Source organism: Cannabis sativa, chromosome 3 (assembly GCF_029168945.1).
Source record: "Cannabis sativa cultivar Pink pepper isolate KNU-18-1 chromosome 3, ASM2916894v1, whole genome shotgun sequence".
NCBI lineage: Eukaryota > Viridiplantae > Streptophyta > Magnoliopsida > Rosales > Cannabaceae > Cannabis > Cannabis sativa.
In genome coordinates, this window is record NC_083603.1 from 61,944,521 (window position 1) to 61,961,264 (window position 16,744).

General features: G+C 35.5%; 1 non-coding gene across 1 annotated transcript; it reads left to right on the plus strand.

Annotated features, from left to right (window-relative positions):
* The first annotated feature begins 16,334 nt into the window (after positions 1-16,334).
* On the plus strand, positions 16,335-16,441 carry LOC115718233 (small nucleolar RNA R71). Its single transcript, XR_004011817.2, has one exon. It is a non-coding gene; the product is annotated as a small nucleolar RNA R71 (small nucleolar RNA).
* The last annotated feature ends 303 nt before the right edge of the window (positions 16,442-16,744 follow it).

Sequence of the window (16,744 nt, forward strand, 5' to 3'; positions counted from 1 at the left end):
ACTCCACCATTTATCTCGTTTGGTTAAGGTTGAAGGAAATCATCCTTTGCTTACTATTCGCCAGATAGAAGCTATAGATTCCATATTTATGTTAGCGCTCCCACTCAATTGCACTACCGTGTTCCCAAAATGTACGTATCACCCTGACCCAAAAGTAGGCTTAACTAACAAATCAAAGAACACGAATAACACTCTTGAGATTGAGCGTAACCATATCAGGATTTAGATCATGTGATCTAGGATCAACTTAGTGATATTGAATTGAATAGATATTACGGTAAGTTTTATAAATCTATTTTAAAGTTCAATATCGGTCCATTCCAAATGCATATCAGGATTTAGATTCTCTTGATCTCAGATCAACTTCTGACATTGACTTGGAAAGATACAACGGTAAGTTTACAATATCTTTGACCAAGTTCAATATCGGTCCAGTCCAATGTATACTCCATACATTCGAAACTAGTATACTTTACCAATGTTCTGGAAAGAACATAACACTTACTCCAAGTGTAAGTATACTTTATCGCTGATTATCACATCAGTGTAAATCCAAAAACACTGATGAACAGGGACCAAATCTTTTGAATAATATAATCACAATCACATTCCACTATATTGACAATACTGTAATTGTGAATAACTATATGTTCTGGATTTAGCTGATTTTGTGCATATATCAAGTATATATATTAAACCATAAACATGTAACATACATGTAATCATAAATCACTTCAAAATTCTAAATTGATAACTAATCAGATTGTAATGGGTTTTATTTAGGGCACAAAACCCAACAAACTCCCACTTGCACTAACATAAAACAAGTTGTGCATTACAATCAATCTTTTGCCTCGATCCTCTGATCAAGTGTAGTATATTTGAATCCACCCATATTTCTGGAACCAGGTTCATAAAACTTATGAAACCTCCTTAACTATATGCTTTACTCATCAAGGGATACTGAAATCCTTACTGCCCATTAAGTACATCTCAATAAACAGAAGACATATCTCTCAAATTTTAAAATTTGGAATTGAGATAATGCAGTGTAGAATTTTCTTCAGTAAAATAACTTTCTGGTAATTTCGAATTTACAAAGTTATATCTTCTCTGATGAAGCTTGAATTATTATAGATGGGTTTTTACACTCTTCTACAATGATTCCTCCACCCCCAGAGTAACCACCATCTCAAAATCTTAATGAGTTGGTGTGGATCATTAAAGCATAGTTCCTTAATATTTAACATATAGGTCACTTTCATAAATCTTTCTTGATTGTCCCCTAATGTTCCCCATTTGATTACATTTCAGATGGCTTCCACTCAATAGCAGATGTCTGGTTAGAAACTTTTAACCTTTTACTATTGTTTCTGGGAACATCTCATTGTGACTTATTATCTTAGTCTGAAACTGTAAGTTTCTCTAAGACTAAGTCAACAACATAGCAGTCTAGTATTTGAAGTGTAAAATACTTGCCAGAGATTAAGCAATCAAATCAAGATACCATAAAATGTTATGAGGATTAGAAATCTTGACTCATGTCATTTGAATAGACTATGCAAGAATTCTTCTATTTTATTCTCATAATTCTATAAGTTATCTCTATCCATGTGAATGGTTAGATTTGTTTTTATCAGAGGTGTTCTTAAGTTCCTATCACAAATATCAACCAAACGAAGATGGGTAAAGAATTTTAATATTCTCCCACTCAACTAAGGTAATGTGATACATTATCAAAGAACTTTAATGGTATCATTAACTATTACAACAGTAAATCTAAACTGGAACATATAATCAAGATCAAGGATTTATTCTGATAATAGCTAATTTATTATATTATTTTCATGTTTAAAATTATGTGTTACAAAGGGTACTGTGGAAAAAAGTCCACCCCTAAGTTTATAGAGATTATGATCCACCCCTAAAGGTTGTAAATCCCTAAGTGTGATAGAGAGTCTGTGGAGTTGAATATAATCCAGAGTTCATTAGATATAAAAGATCGTTGAACTACATATTATTCTTAACTTTTCACCACCCCTATCAGATCAAAAGATCTTTTTATTAAACAAATTCTCAAATAATTGTTTTAGAATTAACAATTATTCATAAACATAGAAATAATTTCTAGTGTTTATGTAGTAATAACTCTGTAAGGAGTTTAAATACCTATAGAATTTGTATCAATAATAAAAACACATACACATACAAACATAATAAATATAACAATTGGTAATAGATAAGATAAACTACTGAAGCTCAACTAATAAATTGCAATTTATTTGTAAAAAAAGCTTTATTATAAACCAAAAAATTGTTTGCAATATTATGAGAACCGAACAGGGAATAAAATCAGAAAACTTGAAATCCAAATTGTTTGAAAAACTAAACAATTAATTCAAAAACAAATTAAGTGAGCTTCTTCTTTATCATAGACGACCTCCATCCACCATCCAGCTTTCTACTCCAACTCGCTAAGACAGCATCCGAGTTTAAGAAGCTTGAGCTATAAGGAGAATAATAAACAAGGTTAGTAGTCCCGAATTAATAATCCAAAAGGATAATAATTCACTAAAACACATCAGTTTATAAAGAAATACCTTGTTTCTTTGCAAGAAGCTTAGGACATTAGGATTTCCAATGGCCTTTCTCATTGCAGTAGAAACACTTTCCTTTTGGTGTATCACCAGAAGCTCCAGCCTTTTTATTCTTAGCTGCTTTCGCAGCTTGAGCTCGCTTCTTGGCATTTTTCCACTTCTTCTTATAATTGGATTTGGAAGTAGAAGCAACATGTGCCTCAGGATTACTCGTCTTATTACCATTTCCAGAATTCTGAGGTTTATTCCCTCTTTTCTTGGGACCTCCAATCAAATTTTCATATGTCTGAAGGTCATTGACTAAAGTATGAAAGTCTTGTTCCTTCTTATTCATGACATAATTTGATGTACAGGGCAGAAAATCTGGAGTTAAACTATTCAAGATGAGAGTCACTTGAGTAGTCTGATCCATTTCAGCACCATGATTCTGGGCTTCCTAGAAATAACTAGCCATCTGGAGAAGGTGATCACGCACATTCTGATGGGGTTCCATTCGTGCGTTGATGAATTTCCTAGACGCATCAAAGCGAGACTGGATAGATGCCATACCGAATAGCTCAGTTAACTGCGTCATGATTTCTGCAGCCGTGACAGTGTTAGCAAACCTTGTTTTCAAGGTGTCAACCATGCGGGAAAGCATGAAGTATCGAGCTTTGTTGTTAGCATTCTGCCAACGCTCGAACTTCTCTTTTACAGTTTTGGTTGCATTGTCACTTGGATGCTCAGGGGACGGCTCCATCAACACAAACGAGGCACTTTCACCTATGAGAGCAATGTTAATGTTCTCTCTCCACTTTGGGAAGTTAAACCCTTTTAGCTTATTTTCAGTTAATAGTGACAACATGGGATTCGACATTGCAATTCAGGATACTACAAGATAATAAATAGATATCAATTATGGTTTAACACAAAATCTTATTCAGAAATTATTAGCACATAGCAAGTAGGAATGACTACGGAAAATACAAAAAAACAAAAAAAAAAGCAACCTAAATAATTTCCAAGGTTTTCAACAGACTAATATCAGTGTCCCGTTTAGGCGAGAGTCAAAGCTATCATCCATTGAATAGAGTTGTTAGCTCATCTCAAATGACAAACATTCTAGCAACCTTTTATTCGATCGAAAAGAGAATCCGACGTTGTCCCGTTTATGCGAGAGTCAAGGTCATTCTTATTTCATGAGCTTCTACCATTGTTTCATACGTTTGTAAGTCTTATACAGTAGCCACTATTAGGGTGATCAATACTAATATAAAAAACTTACAAATATACTTATCTTTCGAGATTAAACGGCGCTAACTTGCTAATGAACGTTCCTCCATTAGGGAGGATTACTCACTAAAACAATAGCTATGTGAAACCAACAATGGAGATCGAATATCTTAAAATAATAAAGCTCATTATTTAAAATGTATTTTCTTTATATTATTTATTTATTTTAAATCTATATATATTTATTTAATTTTAAATTTAGAATAAAACTCTAAATAAAATTTAATTTAATATTTGTAAAATTAAACTTAGATGGTTAAGAAAATAAAATGAATTATTTCCATCTTAGTATTAATTTTCCAACAAATATTAAGAAAATTACTTAATTTAAGTTGTATTAATTTAAATTAATTTGCAACTCAAATTAAAATTTTCTACAAATATATATATTGTATTTCCAAAAATACATAATTTTCGAAATACATTAAAATAAATCAAACTTTACTTAGAAAAAATACTTCAAGCAAAAATATATATATCTAGATTTTCTTGACTAATTAATCCAATTTCTAATAATATACTTTAGTTCCTTTATTTTAAATTAATCGTTAAATGTAAAGATCATTGATTTAAGTTGATTCAAAACTAATTAAAATAATTAATTTACAACTTTAATCCATCTTTCAAGATAAATTCCAAATCATCTTGCATGATTAAATGCAATTTTGAAAAATGATAAATAAAATAAATAAAATATATTTTGAAAATTATTCAAATTTAAGTTGTTATGAAAATACCCAACTTAAAATTATTTTTTTATTTAATTAAATATCATGAAAATAACAATATTTAAGTATCATTATGAAAATCAACTTAGATATTTAATTTTCAATTTAATTAAATGTATTAAATTCAGGAAATAAATAATTAAGTGTAGAGAATGCTTAATTATTAATTTCTAATTTAATACAAGGAAAAATATCCTTAATTGAGTTGTATCAAAATTAATTATTAAACAATTAATTTCACAATCAATGATATTTTCCTATATTAAAAATAATAATTAGTATAGAAATAACTATCTAGAAAATATCTCAATTCAACTAATTATCTTTGCAAGATTTGGAAAATATCTGATTTAAGTTATTATAGAAAGAATCTATAATTTACAACTTAAAATTTTCCAAACAAAATTTAATTAAATATCAAAATTAGGTGGTAACTACCTAATTTAAAGATATTCTCTTTTAAGTTTAAAACCAACTTAGAAATATCTTTTAAGAATCTTCAATAACTAATTCCTAGAATTCCTCAACTTATTATTAAATTCAAAATATATTCAAATTTAAGTTAAAAGGGAAAATTAGTAATAACTAATTCATAACTTAAATAGGAATATTTAAGGAAATAGTAAAAGTAAGTTTTAGAAAGAATCTAGTTAGTGAAAATTCTTTATTTAATTAAATACAAGAAAAATACAAATAGTTTATCTAGAAATAAAATTCATTAAACTATGTTTTTCTTAAATTAATTTCGAAGAAATTAATTATGTTGCTATTCAATTTTATTAGGTCAAACTAGTTTAATTAACCTAGCACAGTTATCCAAATCAGGCAAATGGGCCTTCACAATTGGGGTTGTTCATGTGAGGGGGGGCTGGGTCCAGTATGTCGTACCCACTTCTAAGGCTCCCAACTCTCACACAAGGCCCAAAAGAGAGGAATTTAACCTTAAAATGAACAACTGTTATTAATTGAATATGCCCATTAACTAAATGAGCCTAAATAAAATCTATCAAGTTATGATATTTTATTTAGCAACAACAACCTATATGTGTCTATAACAGAAATTAAACATATAGGCTCACACAGGCACACAGATTTGGATGGATCCTATCATGTTACTAGGTCATACACAGATGAAAGAAGAATGTAAAAATGTACCTGTTACAAATTATTCACTTGATCTATCATCAATTGAACCATGGGTTAAAATCAGATCATTGGATCTGTCAACAAGTCAACCCTGGCAATTTAGATCAAGCAATAATAGGTTTTAGAAAACTTACAAACAATCTAAAAACACATACTCCTACAACAAGTTAGATTTGGATAGTTGGAAGTAGGATTTATTTAATTTTAAACATTAAACTTTATTTCGAAATTTAATAAAAAAAGTTTCGGTTCTTAAAGAATAAATAAAATAATATTTAAAATTAAACCTACAATTTTGAAAAAATTAGGTTTTGAGTAACATAAATATCATTTCAAAATAAATTTGTTAACTTTCCTTTTAAATTTCATGTTATTTTATAAATTAAATATTCAATAAAATAGAAATTGGTAAATACATACCATTTTCTGATTTTACAATCTAATTTAGGTAAAAATAACAAAATTTAAAAGAGTTAACAAAAATATCTTATTCCTCTTTTAAAATAACATGATTATAGTAATCTTATTCTAAATAAGGTCAATTTACCAAAAAAAAATTTAATAAAAAAAATTAATTTCTGACCTTTTATTTAAAAATAAGATAAATAATAAAAATTTAAAAGAAATAAGAAAAGAGGTAAGCAATACTTGATTTTATCCTATTTTCAAATTCAAATTACACTAATATCTAAAATTAATTTTAAAATATAATTAATTTATTTTTGATAATTAGATTTGAAAATTGAAAAACAAAAATCAAAATACAAAACTACACAAAAAATCGGAAGTTAATTCCATGAAAAAGCATGAAATATCGAAGAAAACGAAGAAAAATGGCAGGTGGTACGGACAGCATGCAAAGCATGCTGTCCGCGCGCGTGATGAAGGGTAACAGCCGAGAAACCTCGGCGCTGGGAGGCTGCCAGCAGCCCTTCCGCGCGTGTGGGGTGGGTGATCACCACCTCGATTTTTCCCGATTTTCAAAAATTCATAACTAATTCAAATTAAATCGAAATCGAGTTCTGTAAAAAAGTAAATTGCTTAGAATTTTCCAAACTATCCAATAAAAATAATTCCAGATACAGATAATCAATTATTTTTCCCAGAATTCACAAACATCAATCAACCATCAATATGACACACCATGAAACCATCAAAATCACAAACAAATCGTTTTAAGTCCAAATTTCTTGCAAGCAAATCAATTACCATGGCTCTGGTGCCAGTTGTTGGAATTAATTTTTACCAGGAACTTAGATCTACTCACAAGTATGTTGATTTAACAACCTAAACATGAACTTCTAAAACAATGAACTAAACACATAAAAGTTAAGAATAACTTACAGTGATGGCAGCGAAATTAAGTGTCTCCTTCCACTTAGATCTCTAACCCTTGATTCCTGTCTGTAGCATAGTATAATCAAGATCTGAGCCCGAATGTCCTTCAGTTGGATGTGATCCTGTTGCTATAATTTATAAACGCTACGCAAGTATACGCAATCAAGTAGTAAATCTCACACAGGTGAGGTCGATCCCACAGGGAATTGGATTAAATACCACTAAATTATACTTATGATTCTATTCGGCAAATCGAAAGCAATTATGATTTAAAACAGTAAAATATGAAAGTAATTCAGAAAACTTAATAACACAATTGAAAGTTGAGCAAGATGAGATAATAGGGAGGAGAATCCTGTTGTTGTTTACCCAAATCGTTAATGCTTAATTACTATCCTATTCTTGAAGTGAATGACAGATTATGAAATAACCTAGCTCCTTTCAGATCTTCTAGATTCTAAATCACATGTTATCTAATTAATTCCATAATTAAACTAACATGAAATCAGCATTAAGTAATAATCTACTCGTCACATAAGTCATGCAAATACTTTCGTTTCACATAGAACATCGATTATCTTAATTTTAGCATTCTCAATTCTCACTTTTCAGATTTCGAATTGAGATCATAGAGCATGCACAAGGTGATCAATCTTAAACATGAAATTAAGAACAAATTAAGATAATTTCACACACAAGAATTGAGGAATGGTAATTAAACATTAACTAAGCAAAACATTAAACAACAATCATCAGCCTCCCTAAATGGGAAATATAGTTCAGAAACAAATCCATAACCATTCCTATAGCAATATTCAACATAAAGAAATTAACGAGGAATAAAGAAAAGAACTGTTGATGGATGAATTCTGGATGTTCACTTGAATCTCTGTGCTCTTCCTGCCGCTCTCAGCTGTATTTTAGGGTTTCTGATCGCTCTCCCAGACTTCCCATCGCAGTTTTCTATATATAGCTAAAATTTAGGGTTCGATGGACGAAAATGCCCCTGATCCGTACGGGATCTCGCCGCGGCCATATACATCCTCGCCACGGCCAGATGGGTGGTAAAAATCGACTGTTCTGTAAGAAGCTTTTAGCCGCGGCCATATACACCCTCGCCGCAGCGACTGGAGCAACTTCTCAGTGTCGATTCTTTTGTGATCTAGCCGCGGCCAAGCTGTGTCTAGCCGCGGCTAGATGTGCACAATACTTCAGAATTCGTGTTTTCCTTGGATCAGCCCGTCTTTTGTTGAATTTCTGCCCCCGAGATCTCTTTTATTCCAAAGAACCTGAAAACATAGAAAACAAGCGTAATTTCGTCCCAATACAGCAAAAAACGCACATAGAATAGATCCGAAACCTAGGCTAAAAATAGCCTAACAAATTCCCCCAAACTGACTCTTTACTCGTCCCCGAGTAAACTAAGACTCAAACTAAAAGCAAACAAACAATGATAACTAAACTTTTCGACGATTGAACTGCTACCACCACCTGCACAACTTCAATCCATCAATAACCAGAATTTCAACTTGCCAACTCTAAGAACTAATTTGAATGTGCAATTTACAAGTAAGTAATTCATACAAACATAACACATCGCAATTGCCATCTATATCACAACTGTTCTAAACTTTCCAACATCCCACTAACACATGATCAATAAGTTCGAATGACATACCTCTCTCCACTAATGTTGACAACTTTCTATTTGGAATCAATAGGTCTTTTTCGGGTCGCATCGCATGGCTTAGGTACATGGGTAGGTGAGAAGTCATTTAGGCTACACTATACCATAAGCACTATTAACCAAGCAAGCCTAGACATTTACTTTTTCTTTCTTTCCATATATCCCAAAAACAGAAATAAGAGATTGCAATTTTTTTCTTATGTGTGTACCTCATAATTTTCTTAGCTTTTTTCTTCAAGAAGACATTTTTGCATTCTTTTTTCTCTCTTTTTTTTTTCAGAGGCACAACACACAATATTATTCTTTTTTCTCAATCTCTCACCCCTACACTTTATTTTTCCACTTACAACACTTTATCCCCCCCAAACTTGCTTAAAGGCTCATGACATAATAAGGTATGTTCAGGGTGAAAAGTATTAAAGATAACAAAATTCAACTCAGTTAAGTGGTGAAAATTTTTAAAACAGGTTACGGCTCAACTTTGGGTATACTATGGTAAAAATTTCTAGGTAGGCTTGAAAGGCCCAATCGTTCCAAAGAAAACTTGCCTAAATCACTTTCCAAACAGAAAAAAAAAAATCAAGGATTTCGCTTCAAGAGAGTATGTCAAACAAATTCTATTTCATGTACAATCAATCATTCCACAAACCAATTAGAACAGAAGTGATATGCGAGAATAACAAATGTTTTAAGTCTACATGAATCACTTCCTAGCACACATCCATCTTAATTCAAACAGTTGCAAGTCAAGCACACAGTTATGTTTTAATCCATTGCACAAGTGAATAACAACAATTCAATCAATCTTTCAATTTAGCTATCACACAAGACTAAAAAAAACTAAAACAAACTAAACTAAAACAAATAAACTGAAAAATTTAAGTCTCCCCCCCCCAAAACTAAAATGCACATTGTCCCCAATGTGTGAAAATAAACCAGGGTGAGAGAAACTTACCTGAGCCCCTTAGAAGGGGTTTGGTGGCGGTGGCTGGTCATAAGGGTTGAAGCGGGGTGGCATGGGAAAATAATTTGGATCGTCCACACCGATATTCATCCTCGTGACAAGTGTGTTCAATTGTGCCACCTGCTGCTCATCAAAGATACTCCGCTGGGCCATGTAATTCTGCATATGCATGTTCTGCTGAATGAAATAATTCAGCTGATTGTGAGTGTACTGCATGGCGGGGTCAAGAGGCCCAACAAGACGTGGTGGTTCAATGTCCTCATGCTCCTCTTGTTCTGTTGCGGGAGGATCTCCCCGAGCTGGTGGTTGACCATGAGGATGAGGAGGTTTGAGTCGCATAACAGTGGATAAATTGATACTACGTTGTGGCCAGCAAGCCCAAGTCCACCACCACAAGAGCCCTCAACCATTATATGAAATGTCAGTCGAATGATGTCCCCCACATTCAAATTATACCCTTTCATAATTCCATAAACATATTTAAGCCTGTCAGTCTGAGCATCAGAAAAGTGTTTGTTCGGGAGCAACCTTGCACTGACAAAATACAGCCACGCCTTGGCTATTGGGTTGAGTTCACACCGAAACAATTGATACGGTTCTCCATCATAGGTATGAAATCTAAGTCCCGGATACCCTAAAGTTTCGGCTATATCCACATAATCCAAACTTTTTGCTCGGATTTGCTGCTTCAAAGGTTGCTGCTCTATAGTAATGGTCGGGAGCTCATAAAGAGCATGAATATCAGCTGTGGAAGCAGGCACTTTAACCCCCGTAACTCTTACTTTGCCATCCTCTCTTTCAGGCTAGTTGGCTAAAAATTCTAAAGCTAGAGTTTGGTTACCCCGCTCAGTGACATCTACAAACTTAGTCCACTGCCTATTTAAGATTTGATCTCTAATAGACGCAAAGGCAGGAGGGATGTTTGCAGTTTGGCTTAGGTTTACAATGTCTATCCCTCTATCTTCAATGAATGCCCTATCTTTCAATTTCAAAAACCGCTCTTGAGCATCCATGTTGGTAAACCTTACTCTTTCAAGATTAGAGCGACTCCTAGGTGGGTTGGATGATGACGCTCCCACTTCCTCACTCACTCTTGATCTTTTTGGACCCATAGCACCCAAATTTTTCTAACTCTTAAGATTTTTCAAAATTTTGACAGCACTTCCCCTTAAAAATCCACTTCCCGGGAATTAACCCTTTCACAATCACACTCAATTTCACTCACCACAATAATATTCAACAATGTATGAGCAAAAATTCCAAAAAAAAAAGATCCAACACAAAGTCTAATATTCTCTAGCAATCCACAAATAATCCAATCAAACTTGTGTAGAGAGATTAAAATTTGTTACCTCAATGAAAATCAATCTTTAGTCAACCTCCATTGATGAGAACCTTGAAGCTTTAAGGAAGAAGAAGGTGAATAGTGATTTTTCTGAAATTTGGGTGAGGTTTAGGGATTTTGGAATGAATTTTTAGAGGAAAAGAGTGTTAGATGAGAGAAATAAGGGATTATGATGATTTAGGATGAAAGTTTATGGTTAAATTTGATGAAAATTGGTTTTGAATGGGATTAGATGAAGAAAATATGGTGAGGAGAAGGGTTTTTTGGCTGGAGAAGTTAGGGATTTGAATGTGGGGTTTGATTTGAAATGTAGGGATTTGGCCTTTTTAAAAGGGAAACTGACCAATCTAGCCGCGGCCATATAAAGCCTCGCCGCGGCTAGAATTCGACGAAAATAGGTGCTTTCTGTAAGGACCTTATGGCCGCGGCTAAGGTCTATCTCGCCGCGGCCACTGAGCGAGTCCCATTTTTTTTCTATTTTTTTTTGACAAACATTGCTAATTAGAACCGAAAAAGAAAATTAACAGCAAAAACTTAAAAAGAGTTCAACTAAATCATAAAGAAATTTGGGTTGCCTCCCAATTAGCGCTAACTTTATCGTCGCTTAGCTAGACGTTGATGGAGATCTTCATAGTGGCGCCAGAATCATGGCGGACTTGGTTTGATCAAATCGACCTCCCAAGTAGAGCTTTAATCGCTGCCCATTCACTTTGAAAGTATTAGGACCTTCACCTTTTAGTTCCACCGCTCCATAGGGAAACACCTTGATCACTGTAAATGGCCCTGACCACCTTGACTTTAATTTACCAGGAAACAACTTTAGTCTTGAGTTGAAGAGTAGAACTTGTTGACCAGGTTGAAACTCCTTTCTGACTAAATTTCGGTCATGCCACCTCTTAGTTCTTTCCTTGTAAATCTTAGCGTTCTCATAAGCTTCGTTTCGAAATTCTTCCAATTCATCCAACTGAAGTAGTCTTTTCTGCCCAGCAGCCTTTAAGTCCATGTTCAGAGTTTTCATTGCCCAATCAGCTTTGTGTTCTAACTCCACCGGTAAATGACAAACCTTTCCAAACACCAACCGATATGGTGACATCCCGATTGGCATTTTGAACGCTGTTCTATAGGCCCACAATGCGTCATCCAACTTTCTTGACCAATCTTTCCTTGATCTCTGCACTGTTTTCTCCAGAATCGTCTTTATTTCCCGGTTAGAAATCTCAGCTTGGCCATTACTTTGCGGATGATAGGGGACGGCAGTTCTATGACGAACACCATATTTTGAAAGAAGTGCTTCGAACTGTTTGTTGCAGAAGTGACTCCCTTCATCGCTTATGATTGCTCGGGGAGTACCAAACCGCGTGAATATATTTTTCTGAAGGAACCGAAGAACTGTTTTTCCATCATTAACTGGTGTTGCTGCAGCTTCTACCCATTTTGATACATAATCCACAGCTAGTAAAATGTATAGATTGCTAAATGATGAAGGAAAAGGACCCATAAAGTCTATCCCCCATACATCAAACAACTCTACTTCCAAGATTCCTGTCAAAGGCATTTCGTTTCTCCTTGAGATGTTTCCTGTACGCTAACAACGATCACATGCCTTCACAAAAGTACTAGCATCTTTGAAAAGTGTTGGCCAAAAGAATCCGCTTTGCAACACCTTGGCAGCTGTTCTAGTTCCACTGAAGTGTCCCCCACATGGTAGAGCATGACAGTGATTAAGAATAGAGTACATCTCCTCCTCAGGCACACATCTTCTTATTATCTGATCTGCACAATGCTTGTAGAGGATTGACTCTTCCCAGTAGTAATGTTTCACCTCAGAAAAGAATTTCTTTAGTTGTTGGCGAGACAGCTCAGGAGGAGTGATATTGGCAGCCAAGTAGTTAACATAATCAGCATACCATGATACCATAAGACTTTCCCTCACACTAAAGAGTTGTTCATCGGGAAATTGTTCATTTATTTGTACCTCTTTCGTATTCTGACTTTCTTCCAGCTCTAGTCTTGACAAGTGATCTGCCACCAGATTCTCAGTACCCTTCTTGTCTTTTATGTCTAGATCAAATTCTTGCAAAAGAAGAACCCATCGAATTAGTCGTGGTTTGGCATCCTTCTTAGTCATCAAGTATTTGATTGCAGAATGATCTGTGTACACTATCACTTTATTTCCAATCAAGTAGGGTCGAAATTTGTCACATGCAAACACTATAGCCAGCATCTCTTTTTCTGTAGTAGCGTAATTCAGTTGGGCATCATTCAAGGTTTTGCTTGCATAATAAATAGCTCTGAATACCTTGTCAACCTGTTGTCCCAAAACTACTCCAATCGCATAATCACTTGCATCGCACATGATTTCAAAAGGTAATTCCCAGTTTGGTGTAGTCACGATCGGTGCTGAGATTAACTTATCCTTGAGAATCTGGAATGCTTCAAGACAATCTTTCCCAAATTCAAAAGGTACTCCACTAGCGAGAAGATTGGATAGCGGTTTGGCAACTTTGGAGAAGTCTTTGATAAATCTTCTATAGAACCCGGCATGACCCAAAAAGCTTCGAACTCCCTTAACTGAAACTGGAGGAGGCAAGTTCTCAATTGTAGATACTTTGGCTCTGTCAACCTCAATACCTTCTTTCGAGATTTTGTGTCCCAGCACTATTCCTTCTGTAACCATGAAATGGCACTTTTCCCAGTTCAACACCAGATTAGAGTCTTCACACCTTGTTAAAACCAATTCCAAGTTGCTCAAACATTGGTCAAACGAAGAACCAAACACTGAAAAATCATCCATGAACACCTCAATGCATTTTTCTATTAGATCTGAAAATATGGCCATCATACACCTCTGAAATGTTGCTGGAGCATTGCACAGCCCAAATGGCATTCGTCGAAAAGCAAAAGTACCATATGGACAAGTGAATGTTGTTTTCTCTTGATCCTCCGGTGCTATAGCTATTTGGTGATACCCTGAGTACCCATCAAGGAAACAATAGTACTCTTGACCTGCCAACTTGTCTAACATCTGATCAATGAATGGGAGTGGGAAGTGATCTTTTCTTGTGGCCTTGTTGAGTTTCCGGTAGTCAATGCAAATTCTCCATCCCGTGACAGTTCTGGTTGGGATGAGTTCATTCTTTTCATTCTTAACCACCGTCATCCCTCCTTTCTTTGGAACAACCTGGACTGGACTTACCCATTTACTATCTGAAATAGGATACGCTACCCCGGCATCTAACCACTTTAAGACTTCTTTTCTGACAACCTCCTTCATTGGTGGATTTAGTCTTCGTTGTGCATCAATGGTAGGCTTCACTCCTTCCTCCATTAAGATTCTATGCATTACAGTTGAGGGGCTGATCCCTTTAATATCTGCTAAAGTCCATCCAATGGCTTTCTTATGCTTCCTTAGAACCCGTAATAGCTTGTCTGTCTCTACAGAAGATAGGGAAGATGCCACAATGACAGGAAGTGTCTTATTTTCTCCCAAATATTCATACTTGAGATGCTCTGGTAGGACTTTTAACTCTAGTTGAGGAGGCTTTTCAGTAGATGGGGTAGGCTTTGTTGGTATGACTCCTAACTCTTCATAGTATTTTCTATTCAGCGGTCCATAAGAGTCGAGCCACATAGCATACTCATAAGCTTCCTTACCGTCTTGTTCCACCACCTCCTCTTGTACCAAAGTCAGATTAAGAGGGTCTTCAGAATGCGTCTTTGTCTCCACCAACTGGTCCACCACATCAATTGCAAAACAGTTGTCACTAGCCGTAGGGTAGGTCATCTCTTTGAGCACATTAAATACAACTTCATCTCCTTGTACCCTCAGCTTTAACTCTCCTTTCTGAACATCAATTAGTGCTTTCCCTGTTGCCAAGAAGGGTCTCCCCAGGATGATAGGAACATTGCTGTCTTCTTCCATATCCAGCACAATGAAGTCAGCTGGAAAGATGAACTTGTCAACTTTTACTAACACATCTCAATGACTCCTCTAGGATGAGCTAGTGATCGATCCGCCAATTGAAGAGTTACCGTGGTTGGCTTTGCTTCACCCAGCTGCAGTCTTTTAAACACTGACAATGGCATTAAGTTTATACTGGCTCCCAAATCACATAGTGCATTTATTCCTTCAATTTTTCCAATAGTACAAGGAATAGTGAAACTCCCTGGATCTCTGAGTTTTGGAGGGAGTTTCTTCTGTAGAATAGCGCTACACTCTTCAATTAGAGCCACTGTCTCATAATCTTCCATCTTCCTCTTCTTTGACAAAATTTCCTTGATAAACTTCACATAACTTGGCATCTGCTCTAGAGCTTCAGCAAAAGGAATGTTAATGTGAAGTCTTTTGAAGACTTCTAGAAACTTGGTGAACTGCTTGTCTAAGTTTGACTTTCTGAGCCTCTGAGGATAAGGTATTTTCACATGATGATCAATGCTAATAGGTGGAGACTGTTGTGGTAGTGCTGAGCTTTCAGTAGCCTTCTTTGCTTTTGGTGTTGGTGTTTGCACTAGTTGAGTATTTATTTCTTCATCTAACTCAACTGGTTGCGGTAACTCAGGCCCATCATACTTCCTACCGCTCCTCAGGGTAATTGCTTTGCAGTTTTCTTTGGGATTGACTTCAGTTGTGCTAGGCAAATTTCCTTGAGGGCGGGTTGCTACCTGAGTTGCTAGCTGGCCCATCTGAGTCTGCAGGTCTTTAATTGAAGATCTAGTTTCAGTCATAAATTGGAGCAGTAAATCTGTTTGCAAACTAGAATTTCCACCAGAGGCTTGTTGCTGATTAAACTGTTGGTTCTGATTTCTTTGCTAATAGAACCCACTATTTCTTCGGTTGTTATTCTGGTTGAACCCATAATTGTTGTTGTTGTTGTTCTGTGAAAAATTCCCAATGGCCTTAGCTTCATCCATTGGCCAATCATCCACATCTGCTTGACACTCCGAAAAGTGATGACTTCCTCCACATAACTCACAAACAATTTGGGCTTGTTTAGCTTGCCCTGCAATTATTTTTGTCAATGCCTCAACCTGAGCTGTTAACTTTGTGATGGCAGCAACTTCTAACACACCAGCTACCTTCTTAGATTGACTCCTTTCAGTTGGCCACTGCTGATTGTTTAGAGCCATCTCCTCCAATAGATCATACGCCTCATTAGCACTCTTTCTCATAAAAGCTCCGCCCGCTGCTGCATCTATTAGAGTTCTAGTATTACCAACCAGCCCGTTGTAGAAGTTGTGAACCAGCATCCACTTCTCTATACCATGATGAGGACACCTCCTGATCAGATCTTTAAACCTCTCCCAAGCCTCATGGAGAGATTCATTATCTTGTTGGCAGAAATTATTGATCTCTCCTCTCAGCTTTGCAGACTTGGCTGGAGGAAAGAACTTTGACAAGAATTTTGTTGCCAGATCATTCCAGGTGGCAATAGAATTGGGTGGCAAGGAATTCAACCAACTCTTGGCTCGTTCTCTGAGCGAGAATGGAAACAATCTCAGTCGAATGGCATCATCGCTAACTCCATTAACCTTAAAAGTTTCACAAAGTTCCATGAAGTTAGAGAGATGCAGATTAGGATCTTCAGAAGGGAGGCCACCAAACCGAATCGAAGGCGCACCATTTGAAGGATGGCAGGTTTAATCTCGAAGTTGTTTGCATCCACTGCC